Source organism: Papaver somniferum, chromosome 9 (genome assembly GCF_003573695.1).
Source record: "Papaver somniferum cultivar HN1 chromosome 9, ASM357369v1, whole genome shotgun sequence".
NCBI classification, from domain to species: domain Eukaryota; kingdom Viridiplantae; phylum Streptophyta; class Magnoliopsida; order Ranunculales; family Papaveraceae; genus Papaver; species Papaver somniferum.
Window position 1 is genome coordinate 185,494,326 of NC_039366.1, and position 18,211 is coordinate 185,512,536.

The 18,211-nt window shown below is 40.5% G+C and overlaps 1 pseudogene; it reads right to left on the reverse strand.

Moving 5' to 3' along the window:
• Positions 1 to 10,501: 10,501 nt before the first annotated feature.
• Positions 10,502 to 10,601, reverse strand: LOC113314530 (annotated as a pseudogene).
• Between the last annotated feature and the right edge of the window lie 7,610 nt (positions 10,602 to 18,211).

Consider the following 18,211-nt stretch of genomic DNA (forward strand, 5'->3'; position numbering starts at 1 on the left):
AAAACCAAAACTATTGTGGACAATCTCTTCGAGTTGGATTTCCTGAGCATAAGTTCCATACCAGATGCTCAGAAATCACGGGTTTCTTCAAGTTGTTATGAATAACAATTTATAACTTCTGAGCACATGTCCCATACCACCTTCCATGATCCAAAAGTGTCCCCAAAAATACCAAGAATCGCAATTGGCCAGTGCCAAGAGAATATCTCGACAAGGTATCCTAGATAGTATCCCATACTACCACCCAGGAATCCCTAAGGTTCACAAGTTGAAAGGTGTCATCAAAATGACAAATTTTAGCACAGTGCTGTGTGGATTAGTATCCAGTTGCCCACCTTCCTTGACGACCATCCAGGTTGCCACTCGTAAGTGGGATGCTAGCCGGGATTGACAACGCACGCCCTTGGACAGTGCCAACGTGTGGGGATGATCAATCCCATTGTCTACCCACCGTCCCAGACGGTCCTCCGGATATCCACTCTTAAGTGATGTGCCACTTAGGCCAGGCAAACTCACAGTACTTAAACAAGCTCAACTCGATTCGCAAAGTAACTGGCATAGCAGTTACAAACTCTTTCCGCGCAATAGTTGGCCTACTCTTCAACTCTACTTACTTTAGAAGGAAATAGTGCTCGTTTGACGAGTCCAATCCGCACGGTCCCTAGTGTTTTCTCGAAACTTGATCTGATACCAACTGTGACGGACCGAAAAATTACGCATTTGGCGCGTCGCCCCGTCGCCCGCAACTTCCCCGGTGTGCCATGATGAAGCAACGATCCAGGCCTTAGAGCTAGGCAAATGCACGTCCATATGCCCTTGAAGGCATGCTCGAGGAGCATGATGCAGCTAACTTATCTTACATACCAATCCAAATTCACCCTGGTCCGCTAAAGGGTGTAAAACCATAAGGCCGTAGACAATGCATACTGCATGCATCCATGGTTTTGCCTCAACGTATGGAATTCATCACTGAATTTCCTATCTATCTGAGCAAATGTAAACTCCCGAGTCATGTCCAGGCATAAGTCATACGCCTTGGACTTAGGCATAGACCGCACTAAGCCTATTGCCATTTCCTTACTCCGCTTACCGACTCTTCATAGCTTGATATGAAGTATGAGCATCCACTTGATGGAATGCAACATTCCTCATCAAATCTGGACACAATCATCTCTTGCGTCGAGCTACCGAGCCAGATGATATGAGAGGCCAGAATGTCGCAATCATCTCACAATTAGATGATATGAGCGACATGGTGCTGGACCAGCAATGCTGCAACTCATTGTGGCTTCCTACGTACCCTTCTATATTCTAAAGGGATCAAGCACATATCGTAGTTCAACCTCGAAGGGACAAAAGCTTAACCAACTCGTTTGCAAGGCCATAGCCTAGCAAAAATGGTAATGGCCTTGTCCGTATAGGCCATTCTGTCAATATGCACAATGATTATGCATCATCGGGTCTGCAACATGGCATAGTGATGCCTAAGCATAAAATTCCCTCTTCGAGAGGCTACGCAACTATAAATTATCCTTAGGCATCATTTATACTCTTTCGTCTAAGCTACGAAGCTTACTTGGTACATAGTCTGCATATGCACCTTCAACCAACTAACCCTCCCTATATATGTGTTAATGGAATTTATACAAGTATAGAAAAGGGACCAAAATGACATGCCTGCTTCACTGTTCATCGCAATGATTATGTTACTTCGCAATGATTGCGCACAATGATTGCGTGATACTCGTTTGGCCATCCCTCTCTGTCCTGAAGCACAATGATTGTGCGGTACTGGCTCTAGGCCAATAAATTTTATAATGCACAATGATTTCGATGTAAGCTCAAGGACACCTACCCAACTGGCCTAATGCATCATTTGATGCGATATTTGGCCCTTAGCCAAATGTCAAACATAATGCGCCATTTTGGCGCGGTATTGGCCTTAAGCCAATCTACCTCTTGCCAAGCAACAGAAGTTTTAAATGAAGCTTCATATCAGGACATGGCGCATCTTTTAGCATGCGCCATGCTAAAAAAACGGGGTGTTACAGATTGCAAGTGACACAAACATCCCAGGAAAACCACGGAACCGTGAGCGTTGCGTGTCGGTAGATGAAATGGAGTGAAACGTAACATGGCTATCGGTTTTATCATTCCCGTGAAAACTTGAAATAGTAAACCATGTATTTTTTCCAGGAAAGACTTACTCGGTTTTTCAGATCTTCCGGGTGTAAGACCGAGTTTTTTGTGGGAAGAACCACCGTGATTGTGGAAAGTCCCTAGTCGTCTCTGAGTCATCTGATAATCGAGTCATCGATCCCTGGTCGGATCATTCGCTTTTAACCTCTAGGAAGTCCCTAGTCATCCCTTACCGTGTCAAGACTGATAATCGGGTCATCTGGAAACTGAGTCGTCGATCCCTGAGCGGACCGCCTGCTTCTACCATATTGATGTCTGGGTCGAAGCATGAGACCGATGGTCGAAAATTGACATTGTAATCGAAAGATAAATCTCCCACTGTGGTCGCCAATTGTTTGAGGGTGAAAACGATTTCTGCTGATTTTGGTAATTTCGGGTGTGTGGGTGAGAAACCAGTTTAAACCCTAAAAAATGTACTGCGAAGGAGTACTTTAGATTCTAGAGATAAATCTGTACAAATGTGGCATAAACCAAGAAATGGCCGTTCCAGACTTGCTTCGGTCACAAAGTGAAGGAGAAGGGTTGGTTTTGGGGAGGGAAGAGAATAGAGTGTTGAGACTAGAATAGTTGATTCTGGAAGAGTATTTTTTTCACGAATTGAATCAGAAAGTGGGAATCTAACATATTTAAAGCTAGCAAATATTTTCTGAGTGTTGTATGCTCTTGACCGGAACTTGATGTTCGGTGGAAATAGGTAAGACCTATTTAGACAAGTCGAAGTGAAACGTACTCTGGTCTCATTAAGAAATGGAAAACGGGTGAGTAAATGGGAGGATGTGGTAACCGTTAACGCATGGAATTGATGTTCCGTCAAAAGAAAGCGTTTCAACATTACTCCATGTATTTACTAACCGCCTCATCCTTATGACATTGTCTTGTAAAACGCTGTAAACCGCCAAACCAATACCAAATGAGCATCCCCAAGTTTTTGGAATGTGTTTATGTCTCGAGTGTTTTTTGTGAAAAACACGTAGCGTGTTGTTGTTGTTTGGCAAGTTGAGCTTGGGAGACTTGCCGGCTCGGTGGTGACCTTCGACGGTTGAGATTTTGCATCTTGAGAGGAAGGGTAGTCGTTGATTATTGCAACCCTTCGTTTGGTATCCAGTGACATGAAAGCATGATAAGTATGGCTTTAATATGGCCTAGTTTAGGCACAACAAAAATTTAGGGTTATGGCTTTGTTTAGGCGCGACCAAACTAGGGCCAAAAGTTGCCATGCGTTAGCTGGCAACCTTGGACGGTTGCATCTTAGATGAAAAGGTGGCCGTTGATTATTCCACGCCTTTGTTTTAGCATCCGTGAAGGAAAGGCCGGTATGGCGCGTCGCGGAAAGGTGGATGGCATGCCATTGGCACATGTGGCATGGCCGGCATGCCTTACCGCGGTTTGGTATGGACAAAACTAGAGTTTTGGGCCAAAGGTTACCATGCGTTATTTGGCGACTTGGACGGCTAAGATTTGCATCTAGGATGGAAGGGTGGTCTTTGATCGTCGCACGCCTTCTTTTGGTAGCCGCATAGGGAAGGACGACATGACGCGGCAAGGTGGTTGGCATTCCATTGGCACAAGTGGCATGGCATGCCTTGGCGCGGTTTGGCGTGGCCAAAACTAGGGTTTTGGCCAAAGGTTACCATGCGTTGTTTGGAGAACTTGTACGGCTAAGATTTGCATCTAGGATGGAAGGGTGGCCGTTGATCGTCGCACTCCTTCCTTTTGGTAGCAGCATAGGGAAGGTCGGCATGGTATGGTGTGGCAAGGTGGTCGGCATGCCGTTGGCACATGTAGCATGGCATGCCTTGGCGTGGACAAAACTAGGGTTTTGGGCCAAAGGTTACCATGCGTTGTTTGGAGACCTTGGATGGCTAATATTTGCATCTAGGGTGGAAGGGTGTTCGTTGATCATCGCACGCCTTCGTTTTGGTAGCCTCATAGGGAAGGTCGGCATGGTATGGCGCAGCAAGGTGGTTGGCATACCATTGTCACATATGGCATGGCATGCATTGGCGCGGTTTGGCGTGGACAAAACTAGGGTTTTGGGTCAAAGGTTACCATTCGTTGTTTGGCAACCTTGTACGGCTAGGATTTGCATCTAAGATGGAAGGGTGGTTGTTGATCGTCGCACGCCTTCGTTTTGGTAGCCGCATAGGGAAGGCCTGCATGGTATGGCACGACAAGGTGGTCGGCATGCCATTGGCACATGTGGCATGGCATGCCTTGGCTCGGTTTGGCGTGGCCAAACCTAGGGTTTTGGGCCAAAGGTTACAATGCGTTGTTTGGCGACCTTGGACGACTAAGATTTGCATCTAGGATGGAAGGGTGGTCGTTGATCGTCGCACGCCTTCGTTTTGGTAGCCCCATAGGGAAGCCCGGCATGGTATGACGCGGCAAGGTGGTTGGAATGCCATTGGCACATGTGGCATGGCATGCCTTGGCGCTGTTTGGCGTGGACAAAACTAGGGTTTTGGGCCAAAGGTTACCATGCGTTGTTTGGCGACCTTGGACGGCTACGATTTTCATCTAGGATGGAAGGGTGGTCGTTGATCGTCGCACGCCTTCGTTTTGGTAGCCGCATGATGTGTCTATAGATTGTGGTAAGTAGAGTATCGTTCAAACTCGAACTTGTGAAGGATTTTCGAAAATTGAATAAAATTGTTTCAAAGATAATAAGAAAATACCAAGACTCAGGATTCCACCAATGAACAATTAAGAGATACATTCTAATCAATATTCTTTCAATTCTTTGTTTTAAAGTGATCTAATATTTTGCCTCTAATATATTTTTGAAGTAATAGTTGTAATCACCAAGCATGAACATCAAAAGTGTTAAAACCAAGCATGCTCCATCAAAATAATTCACAACAACTCAATAAAAATCAATTATTCTTTTAAGTTCTATGCAAATAATCATATAAAATAATTGCAATAAATAAAAAAAAAAATAGAATTATACCAATTTTCATGAAACAATGGCTTCCTCCGTTGCCTTGGCTAAGGGGTTTAGCTCCTCATATTAATCACTTGCTCAAAATACATGTTTAAAGCTCCAAGAGTTGATTAAAAGAAGTAAACAATGTAACAGAAAAATCGCAACAGAAATTCCTGTTGCGAAATCGCTGTTAAATCGTTACAATGAAAGAAAAGGTGACGGACAGTTCAGCTATTACAAAAAGTATTCAACAACGATAGAAAATTTCTGCTGTAACATAACGACTGTCCCTATACGTCTAATGTTCTTCGTGTTTCAGCAGCAGCAGAACTGGTTTCCTGCAACTTTGATTTCTCGGCTCTGTGGTGTTCTAAACTTCCCCAAACTCTTCGTCTCCTCTCCATGACCCAACCAATCTATTTATACACAAAAGGGTCATCAAATCTTTCCCAAATCACATCGAAATTCCCTTTTTCTTTTCTTGGCAGTTACGGCAATAATTTCTTCCCTAAACCGTTTCACGCGTTTCTGAGCTTTCCTTTTGATTCTAAACTCTTCCTTAGATAGAATATATACCTTTGGAACGAATTTCTTGCCTTTAATCTCTCTGAATATCCTAAAACAAGCTCACAGGGACTGTTTTCCTTTTTCCGGCTCTGTTTCCTTTTTCCGGCTTATCTGGCCAATTTGGGTGCGATTCAAAGACTTCACCAGGCCTGTTAGGACTAATTTAAGATACCCATTCAATTTCAGCCCTTTAGTCTCATTGTAGCTCGCCCAAATATCGAATCAACAATCTGCCAGTTCATCCCACTTTTTCAGCCAAAATCGGTTTCAAACGTGAAGAAGAAACGCCCCCTATCCTGTGTTGTCCTCCCTTTAGTAGGTGCCTGGAAATGGGTCACCCCTTAGTAATTAGGTTATCCATTATCCAAAATTGAGGGTCCGTATAGTGATTTTTCTGGGACATTTTCCGCACTTTTTCGGGGTTCCTCCAGGGTATTTCTGGGGTACTTCCGATACACTTCTGGGGCGCTTCCGGTACTCTATAAACGGAGGTCCAAACGCCGCATTTTCATCCAATTTCGCCGCAAAACCTTATTCTTCTAAAAACACCTACAAATAAATAAAATAACCAAATAAGTTCAAAATTGAGCACTAACACTATATACAATTGAGCTATATTAGACACATAAGTGCGTCTATCACCGCATAGGGAAGGCCGGCATGGTATGGCGCGGCAAGGTGGTTTGGCATGCCATTGGAACATGTGGCATGGCATGCCTTGGCGCGGTTTAGCGTGGCCAAAACTAGGGTTTTGGGCCAAAGTTTACCATGCGCTGTTTGGCGACCTTGGACGGCTAGGATTTGCATCTAGGATTGAAGAGTAGCCGTTGATCGTCGCACGCCTTCGTTTTGGTAGCCGCATAGGGAAGTGATAAGCACGAAAGTGCGACACATTTTCACCCATAAATACATTAGCTTTGACTCATTTTATCACTAATAATCTTGTTCGAAGTCTTTTCAAGGAAATAAGTTCGCTTGGAGAATATTGCTCGAAAAAATGTCATTTGCATCCGGAGGACATGTGTTATTCGGACTCTCACTGTTGGTTAAGGGGCCCTCAATTGATAAGGGGCACCCTTCATCTTCACCATTTCAAATTTGCTTTTTGGCGGGAACAATTGCAACATAGTTAGGGTATCGATTTATGAGGTGTTTGGCTGAGACTAAATGACTGAAATTAAATAGGTTTGTTCGTAGAGCCTAAACAGATATGGTAATGTGCTCTGTTTCAGTTAACTTGGGCTGGATAACCACCTATTGATGAAAACAGGAAAAACAAATTTCGCGGGTAAACAACAATTCAAATTTTCAGTTTCTACAGATTTTCTGGATTAATGTTGGACACGATTCAGGGAGACTAAAGAGATGAAATTGATTGGGTATATTCATGTGGGATATACAGATATGATAAAGGTGTTTTATTCAATCCAGGTTGGCTGGATGATCAGTTTGAAGCAAAACAGGAAAAACGAGGAAAGTTAACCTTTACCTGTGAAGAATGTTGGCAAGATTTCGGGAGATTTCTTGTTGGACTTTCTCTCGGATTTTGTTTTATTTGGGCTGTTTTATCAAAACAAGGATGGTACGGGTCTTTGATTCGACTAAGAAAGAAGATACGTGGGAATCTCATGGAACCAGTGATAGACGCATTTATGTGTCTAATATATCTCATTTGTATATATTGTTAGTGCTCGATTTTATACTTATTTGGCTATTTTATTTATTTGTAGGTTTTTGTGGAGAAATAAGTTTTTGTGGCGAATTTGGCTTGAAAAGTGGTAATTGTGCGCGTGGGAGAAAATTGCTAAAAGCACCCTTCATCAGGATAAGGGGCACTTTAATTCCTAAGGGGTATCCAAGGTTATTTACACCCCAGGGTGTCCCCAAAGGAAGCTGCTAAGCACAAGTCCGGACTGGATAGGGGGAGGTCACATTTCCTCACGATTTCAAATTAACTTTTGGCCGGAACATAATGTTCATGCAGCGAGTTTCTATTTTAGGATTTGGATGAGATTTTCACGCGGATTTTCATGGGTTCAGTTTGTTTTGGACCTGATATATTGAAACATGCTTGGTACTCGGGTTTATATTGGAATGGAAGGAAGATCATACGTATTTTCTACGTAACAGAGCAAAGAGAGTTCAACAGGGAATGACGATATTATCGGACTCTGTTGGGTCCAGTTTTGTCAGTTGCGTGCGGGAAGATTTGGAGAAGATATTCTCCAAAGATTTGTTTCTATCGAATTCAGGGTTTGGGGTAATAACTGAAGCCGTGTAGAAGAGGAGTTGGGAGAAATTCCCGTAACTTGCTGCCGAAGAAAAAAAAAGATAAACCAAAAGAATTTGTGAAGATTTGTTTCACTTGTTGGCTATAAATAGCATTGCTTCGAGTCCAGGAAGAGAGAGGAAACCCTTAGGAGAAGTTTAGAGCCTCAGAGAATCAGAAACGAGCAACATACAGGAACCAGTTCTGCTGCTGCTGCCATTAAAGAGCTTGAAGAACACGAAGAACGGACCTGCAAAATCAGTCATTGTTTTGAACAGTGAAAACGACAAGGTCAGTGGGTATTAAAACAGCAGCGACAGACGCACTTTCTTTCTGTCGTTTATCTGAGACGCTTTCTGTGAGTCTTAAACTTCCTGTTTTAGTACTTCTTCATATTTTAATCAACTTTTTGGCTATAATCATGTATCTTGAGCAAGTTATTAATATGAGGAACTAAAACCCATTGCTGAGGCGATAGAGGAAGCTATTTTTTCCAATAAAGAGTGGTATTTTCTATTTATCTTATTTATTGCAAATATTAATATGATTATTTTGCCTTGAATGATAATTGTTTGAATGATTTTCGTTAAGCGATTGTGATTTCTTTTGATATAGCATGCTTAGATTAGTTTTTGATGCTTTATGCTCTGGATTTACAGTTGTTATTTTGGAAATCTACTTGTTGCAATAGTTTAGAATCGAATTAAACGGAAAAATTGCATAATATAGGTATTGGATTTAATCACTTTGATTTGGAAAAATAGTGGAATCTTAAGCCTCAGTGTTCTCTTATTATTGTTATCATATTTGATTGAGTTTTCTATTTAGTTTTGAACTTAAGTCTAAAAAAATCCTTCTCAAGTTCGAGTTTGAACGATACTCTATTTACCACAATCTACAATCACATCAATTTTTGGCGCCGCCGACGCGGGCTTGTTTTTAGGGTTTTTGATTATTTTTTTTCGTTTTTTCGTTTTTTTATTATTTTTGTTCTTTTTTACTGGTTTGATATTTTTTTTTGATTCTTTTCAGATTTGGAGCGAGCTATAAGGAAAGGAAAGAAGAATCCAAAGGAGTGAAGAAGAAGATTTTTTTTAGTATTCTTTTTATTTTTTAGATTTTATTATTTTTTTATTTAGAGAAATTGTATTAGGGTTTCTTTATTACTTTGTACTTTTTTCTTTTCTTTTGCACTTTTTTGGACATTGGACATTATTTTTTTTTTATATACCCTACGGAAGGGTATCTTTAAATATTAAAACTGTTTGCAGAGAAGGAGGACAATTACGATATTGTCTGAACACTCGCGAATCCCCTGTCAGCGAGTTACTGTACTCCTTAAGGTGCATATCTGCTGAGGACCTGAATACGGACATTTACTTTCCTATTAAAGGGCAAGGCCTGGCCAAAACAAGATAAGGGTTCGGATTTCATCACAGTTCTCTTCTTGCCCGCTTTAGGAAAACGAAACCTAACGCGAACCCAAGCTTAAAATCTGATTAGAAAGAGACCTATAGGGTAACGAGCTTGTTAGGAAAAAATTTCGAAGGATATTGGTCACCTTTTAAGCAACTTCAAAGTTCATGATGACTTCTGGGAGTTGAAACAAGCCGCCTTGTAACGTCGGTGAGGCCTTGGGTATCAAAGCTCCATTGAGCTTCCCTCGCCTCAATTTTATCTCACATTAGCTTGGATTGATCAGGAGGGGTTTGCTCAAACTGTAACGAATTCCCCTTCGAGAGATAGAAGCTAGTCTAGAAACAATCTAAGTGGAGCCATCATGCTTTTTGTTTGCTAGAAATCAATAGGTTTGATTTGGTTGAGTCAGCCTTGCTTTGTGATTTCTTAGAATTCCCTTCCATATTCTTGTGTATGCCAGAACGTAAAAGAGACGCTTTAGGTCGATTCATTAGGGAAGAACCTAGTAGTTCTAAGAATCTCGATTACCTTAACTTAGAAAGTCCTGTTTTTGAAAGGTCCGGTTTTGAATGTACGAATTTTACCAAGGAAAGAATCCCTAATACTCCGATAGCGCCAGAAATGGCAACTTTGAAAGCATTGTTGTTCTAAGAATCTCGATTACCTTAACTTAGAAAGTCCTATTTTTGAAAGGTCCGGTTTTGAACGTATGAATTTTACCAAGGAAAGAATCCCTAATACTCCGATAGCGCCAGAAATGGAAACTTTGAAAGCATTGTTGAATCCAACTAGGACGACTCGTCCGTCGTGTATTTAGTTAGCTGACACGGAGGCAACCTATGAATTGAAACCTGGGACCTTACAGATTCTCCCAATCTTCTTAGGGAAAGAAAATGAGAACCCCTATTTTCATGTTAGGGATTTTGAAGAAATTTGTAGTACCCTAAGAATTAGAGTCTTAGATGATGATGCTTTGAAACTTAGGTTATTCCCTTTTTCCCTGAGAGATAAAGCCAAATCTTGGCTATACAGCTTGACTTCCGAGTCAATTGAAACATATGAACAGCTTACATCTGCCCTTTTCAACAAGTTTTTTCCTAGGCACAAAACATCGTCTATTAGGACGCAAATATGTACATTATCACAACAAGAGGGAGAATATTTGTATAGGTATTTGGAAAGGTTCAATGATTTGTTATCCCAGTGCCCTCATCATGGTTTAGAAAAGGTTAGGCTAGTTCAGATCCTTTATGAGGGTTCAGATTATTCAACAACAACCATGGTCGAGTCCTTGTGCACTGGTGGGTTTGAAAACCAAACTGTTGATGCAGCGATGGAATTTTTGAATGACATCGCCGATAAAACCCAACAGTGGGAAAATAGTAGGGAGCCCAAGAAAACAATTCTTCTAAATAGAGGAAATGTCAATAGGGTAGAAGGAAACTTTGAATCAGATGCAAAAATTGCTGCTATAGCAAAAAGGTTAGAAGCTTTAGAAGTGGGTCACACTAGTGGTAGATTGGAGCCTTTTTGCGAAGGCTAGAATAATGAAGAGCAAGCCAATGCTCTCTATAATAACACTAGGTTTGATAATCGTCAAAAGTTTGACCCATATTCAGAAACCTATAACCCGGGTTGGAGAAACCATCCGAACTTTTCTTGGTCTAAGGGCCAGAGTCAAGGTCAGCCTAGTAATTCTAATGCTCCCCTAGGTTTTGATTACACTAAGAATTTTTCAGGCCCAGAAAATAAAACGACTAGCTTAGAGGAATCTATTAAGATGTTAGCAAAAACTCAGGAAATGTTAGCACAGAACCATGTTAGTTTTCAACAAGAAACCAAACAGAACTTTCAAACTAATACTCAGAGCCTTGCTAAGTTAGAACTTCAAGTCGGCCAAATAGCTAAGACCTTAAGTGAGAGAGATAATGGTAGGTTCCCTAGTCAGACTAATCCTAATCCTAGAGGAGTTCATGAAGTAGGTACAAAACCTTCGAACCAGTTGAATGTTATTAGCACCCTTAGGAGTGGTAGAGTAGTAGACAATCAGGTAACCATGCCCGATAGTGAACATACTGTAGTTCACCCCTCAGGATCTCACCCCTCAGGACCATTAGCTGAGGGGACCGATAAAATTTCTGATGATGCAAATTCGGTCCCTGAGAGGTTTGATTCGGCCCCTAAAGCTCCATTTCCCCAACTATTAGCACCAACAAAGAAGGGATCCAACTTTAATGATATATTGGAGGTTTTTAAGCATGTCACCATAAACCTTCCTTTATTAGATGCAATTAGGCAAATTCCTGCTTATACCAAGTTCCTTAAAGATATGTGTATGAGAAAGCGAAAACTTAGCGTCCATAAAAAAGCCTTTTTAGCTAGCCACGTAAGTTCAATTATTCAGAACACCACAACTCCAAAGTACAAAGATCCAGGTTCCCCTACCATTGCTTGCACAATAGGTAAACACCGGATAGAAAGAGCTTTACTTGACTTAGGAGCCAGTGTAAACTTACTGTCGTACCATGTGTACTTACAGCTAGGACTTGGTGAAATGAAACCTACTCAGATGACTCTGCAGTTAGCTGATAGGTCTGTCAAAATTCCTCGAGGAGTTATCGAGGATGTTCTTATTGAGGTCGAAAAATTCATCTATCCAGTGGATTTTGTTGTGCTAGATACCCAACCTGTCCCCGACCTAGAGAGACAGATACCTGTTATTTTAGGTCGCCCATTTTTAGCTACATCTAATGCGATCATTAACTGTAGTAATGGTGTGATGAATTTGTCTTTTGGTAATATGACTATGGAAATGAAAAATTTTAATGTCAGTAAGCTACCTTATGAGCTAGATGACACATGTGTTGAAGAGGTGAACATGATAGAAGCCTTAGTTCAGGAGTCATTACCAAACATTCTGTCTGAAGACCCATTAGAGAGTTGTCTATCCCATTTTGGTTTAGATTTTGACGACGATAGCATTATTGAACAAGTGAATGCTATATTAGATTTTACCCCTGTGTTAGACACTGATAGATGGAAAGCTAGGGTCGAACCATTACCAGTTTCCGAGACTACTTTAATACCTTCTTTAGAAGAGCCTCCTAAGTTGGACCTAAAACCACTGCCCGACACTCTAAAGTATGTGTTTTTAGGCCCATCTAAGACTTTACCTGTGATTATAGCTTCCGATTTGGATAGTGATCAGGAAAGTAGGCTAGTGAATGTACTTCAAGATAATAAGGAAACTTTAGGGTGGACTATAGCAGACATTAAGGGTATAAGTCCTACAGTGTGTATGCATCAGATTTATTTAGAGGAAGATTCCAAAACTTCTAGGGAGATGCAACGTCGACTGAACCCTAACATGAAAGAGGTAGTTCGAAAAGAGGTGCTTAAGTTGTTAGATGCGGGTATTATCTACCCAATTTCAGACAGTAAGTGGGTCATCCCTGTTCAGGTTGTTCCCAAGAAATCAGGCATCACTGTAGTCCAAAATGATGAAAATGAGTTAATCCCAACCCGAGTGACCACGGGATGGCGTGTCTGTATCGAATATAGGAAATTGAACAAGGTCATAAGGAAGGATCACTTTCCCCTTCCTTTTATCGACCAAATGCTAGAGCGGTTAGCTGAACATAGGCATTATTGCTTCTTAGATGGCTATTCAGGTTATAATCAGATCGTTATTGCCCCAGAAGACCAAAAGAAAACCACTTTTACTTGTCCCTTTGGCACCTTTGCGTATAGACGCATGCCTTTCGGGTTATGTAATGCCCCTGCGACTTTTCAGCGTTGCATGATGAGCATATTTTCTGATATGGTAGAACGGTTTTTAGAAGTCTTTATGGATGATTTTTCAGTGTTTGGTTCATATTTTGATGAGTGCTTGCACCATTTGACATTAGTGTTGACTAGGTGTAAAGAAAAGAATTTAGTGCTTAATTGAGAAAAATGCCATTTCATGGTTAAATCAGGAATTGTGTTAGGCCACATCGTTTCTTCAAAGGGTATGGAGGTAGAAAAATCCAAAGTTGACCTTATTAAGACTTTACAGGTCCCAAAAACCGTAAGAGACATTAGGTCCTTCTTAAGGCATGCAGGTTTTTATCGCCGATTCATTAAGGATTTTATCTTGATTTCTAGACCTCTTTGCAATTTACTTGCAAAAGATGTTAAGTTTGTCTTTGATGATGTTTTTTTAGAGGCTTTCGAGAAGCTTAAAATGTTACTCACTACCGCTCCCATAGTCCAGGCGCCTAACTGGAACTTACCCTTTGAAATTATGTGCGATGCTTCAGATTATGCTATAGGTGTTGTTTTAGGACAGCGAGAAAACAAATTACTTCATGTGATTTACTATGCTAGCAAAACTCTGAATAATACCCAGCTGAATTACACAACCACCGAGAAGGAATTGTTAGCCATCGTGTACGCCTTGGATAAGCTTAGATCCTACCTATTAGGTTCTAAGGTCGTAGTCTATACCGACCATGCTGCTTTGAAATACCTTTTGTCTAAGAAGGATACCAAGCCTAGACTGATTAGATGGATCCTTTTGTTACAAGAATTCTCTCCAGACATTAGAGACAAAAAGGGTGCGTAAAATGTAGTAGCAGATCACTTGTCCAGGCTAGTTTTTAATTCTTCTGATGATTCCCTTCCTATAAGGGATAGCTTTCCTGATGAACAATTGTTCTTCGTTTCCCAATCACCTTGGTATGCAAATATAGTGAATTATCTTGTTACTGGTCGAATGCCTCAACATTGGGGTAAACAAGATCGTTATAGGTTTTTAGCCGAGGTTAAGCATTTCTTTTGGGACGATCCTTATCTGTTTAAGTATTGTCCGGACCAGATAATTAGGAGATGTATACCTGAGGGTGACCAGTCTAGTATTATCTCTTTTTGTCATGAACATGCATGTGGAGGTCATGTTAGTTCTAAGAAGACTGCTGCTAAAATATTGCAGTGTGGGTTTTACTGGCCTTCGTTGTTTAAAGACTCCCATAATCATTGTGTTTCTTGTGAGCGTTGCCAGAAGTTAGGGACCATTTCCCGTAGAAATATGATGCCTTTGAACCCTATTTTAGTGATTGAGGTCTTCGATGTATGGGGCATTGATTTTATGGGTCCATTTCCTAATTCTTTGGGATATCTTTACATACTTGTCGTTGTAGACTATGTGTCCAAGTGGGTTGAGGCGGTTCCGTGTAAAACAAATGAACACAGGGTCGTAGTCCAGTTTTTGAAAGAGAATATACTTACACGTTTTGGTACACCGCGAGCTATAATTAGTGATGGAGGTTCACACTTTTGTAATAGACCATTTGCTCTTTTAATGAAACAATATGGTATTACCCACAAAGTAGCTACCCCATATCACCCACAGACTAGTGGTCAGGTAGAGGTTTCCAATAGGGAAATTAAACGTATTCTAGAGAAAACAGTTAATCCAAATAGGAAAGACTGGTCGTCGAGGCTTATTGATGCCTTATGGGCTTACCGTACTGCGTTTAAGACACCCATTGGAATGTCACCTTTTCGTTTAGTGTTTGGAAAGGCATGTCACCTTCCCGTTGAGTTAGAGCATAGAGCCTATTGGGCTATTAAGCAGCTAAATTTTTCACTCGACAGGGCAGGAGCTCACAGAAACCTCCAACTCAATGAGTTGGACGAGATTCGTAGAGATGCATACAATAGTGCGAAGGAGTATAAGAACAAGATGAAACTTGTGCATGATAAGAATATTTTACGAAAGTCATTTGCTCCAGGTCAAAAATTTCTTCTATATGACACCCGTTTGCATCTATTTCCCGGGAAGTTGCGCTCTCGGTGAACCGGTCCTTTTGTGGTCCGTACTGTTTTTTCTCATGGCGCTGTTGAGATTGAGTCACCAGATGGTAGTAGTTATTCAAAGGTTAACGGTCAGAGATTGAAGCCCTTCTTAGAACCTTTTCCTACAGGTGATGATGAGGAGGTCCCTCTGGAGGACCCTGTTTACCTTGATTGACCATCGAGGAGGTTTGTATGTTGTATCATATTTTTCTGGTTTTTGGTTTCACTCCACCTAGGTACTATCTTTCCGAACTTCTCTATTCCTCATGTTATTTACACTTTTGATATTGTTCTTTCATTAAAAACATTGAGGACAATGTTAGATTTAAGTTTGGGTGTGGGGAATAAACATTTTTTACCATTTTAGTTGCATTAAATAAACTCCAGATCCTAGAAATTTATGCTTACTAAGGTTGGCACTAACCAATCTAAGTGGATGGAAGCATGTTGGTTGTAGGAGTTGAGGAACCAATATGATTAGATGGAAACATCTAGAAGAGTCTATTCATAAAAGCACAGAGCTCAGGCGTTAGTAAAAAAAACATGGTAGTTTCGCCATATCCTCATGATGGAAACATCGAAAGAATCCTGATCACTTCTTTTTATTTTATTTCTTTTTACCATTACTAGGGTGAAATAGAGTGACTGAGATACAAAAAAAAAGTATTTAGACCAGACCATTAGACCAACCGGAATAATATTCAATAAAGTCGACCACTGGTACCCTTGTATATGCCAGCTGAGTTGACCTAGAGTTAGGATTATCGACCACTGGTACCCTTGTATATGCCAGTGAGTTGATATTAGTTCAGACCGGTATCTCAATCCATTAGGATAGGTTCACCTTAGTCAACATAATCCACGTTTTTCTCTACATCCATCTTCTTAATCTATCCATGTGATTGGTTGACTCCGGTTTATAATGTCCGAAACTATCTGAGTAGAGCTCTATCACTTTATATGAATTTTAGTATGCTTGAGTGCAAACTCGTGTACAACAATTGGAATTTCGCATCAGGGTACTTCCTCCTATAGTCAATAAGTATGCCAACCAAGGAGGTTCTTTAGTGCTTTCCAAGGTTCTGCGTAGATAGTTAGGGTCTGGAGTATAAAGGTTTTGTGGGTATATCTCTGATAAATCCACCCGAGACTATAACTCGGCCACTAGGGCCACCTAGGGGTTTAAAGGATTATTGCATATGCTAAATGCAATCGACGATGCCTGCGACAGTGAGTTCGGATTTTATTTTTATTTTATTTTGCTCGAGGACTAGCAAATAATAAGTTTGGGGGTATTTGATAGACGCGTTTATGTTTCTAATATATCTCATTTGTATATATTGTTCGTGCTCAATTTTATACTTATTTGGCTATTTTATTTATTTGTAGGTGTTTTTGGAGAAATAAGTTTTTGTGGCGAATTTGGCTTGAAAAGTGGTAATTGTGCGCGTGGGAGAAAATTGCTAAAAGCACCCTTCATCAGGATAAAGGGCACTTTAATTCCTAAGGGGTATCCACGGTTATTTACACCCCAGTGTGTCCCCAAAGGCAGCTGCTAAGCACAAGTCCGGACTGGATAGGGGGAGGTCACATTTCCTCACGATTTCGAATTAACTTTTGGCGGGAACATAATGTTCATGCAGCGAGTTTCTATTTTAGGATTTGGATGAGATTTTCACGCGGATTTTCATGGGTTCTGTTTGTTTTGGACCTGATATATTGAAACAGGCTTGTTACTCGGGTTAATATTGGAATGGAAGGAAGATTATACGTATTTTCTACGTAACATAGCAAAGAGAGTTCAACAGGGAATGACGATATTATCAGACTCTGTTGGGTCCAGTTTTGTCAGTTGCGTGCGGGAAGATTTGGAGAAGATATTCTCCAAAGATTTGTTTCTATTGAATTCAGGGTTTGGGGTAATAACTGAAGCCGTGTAGAAGAGGAGTTGGGAGAAATTCCCGTAACTTGTTGCCGAAGAAAAAAAAAGATAAACCAAAAGAATTTGTGAAGATTTGTTTCACTTGTTGGCTATAAATAGCATTGCTTCGAGTCCAGGAAGAGAGAGGAAACCCTTAGGAGAAGTTTAGAGCCTCAGAGAATCAGAAACGAGCAACATACAGGAACCAGTTCTGCTGCTGCTGCCATTAAAGAGCTTGAAGAACACGAAGAACGGACCTGCAAAATCAGTCATTGTTTTGAACAGTGGAAACGACAAGGTCAGTGGGTATTAAAACAGCAGCGACAGACGCACTTTCTTTCTGTCGTTTATCTGAGACGCTTTCTGTGAGTCTTAAACTTCCTGTTTTAGTACTTCTTCATATTTTAATCAACTTTTTGGCTATAATCATGTATCTTGAGCAAGTTATTAATATGAGGAGCTAAACCCCATTGCTGAGGCGATAGAGGAAGCTATTTTTTCCAATAAAGAGTGGTATTTTCTATTTATCTTATTTATTGCAAATATTAATATGATTATTTTGCCTTGAATGATAATTGTTTGAATGATTTTCGTTAAGAGATTGTGATTTCTTTTGATATAGCATGCTTAGCTTAGGTTTTGATGCTTTATGCTCTGGATTTACAATTGTTATTTTTGAAATCTACTTATTGAAATAGTTTAGAATCGAATTAAATGGAAAAATTGCATAATATAGGTATTGGATTTAATCACTTTGATTTGGAAAAATAGTGGAATCTTAAGCCTCAGTGTTCTCTTATTATTGTTATCATATTTTTTTGAGCTTTCTATTTAGTTTTGAACTTAAGTCTAAAAAAATCCTTCTCAAGTTCGAGTTTGAACGATACTCTATTTACCACAATCTACAATCACATCAACCAGAGGCAGAAAAAGTCTTTTATCTGCATAATATCCCGGACATGATTGAGAAGAGTTTTAGTAGGAGTTTGGCTTGGTGTCGACTGGGATAACCCTGTTTGACTGGATCAAGGAAGGTAACGAGTTTTGTTTCGTAATAAAAGGAAGAATACGT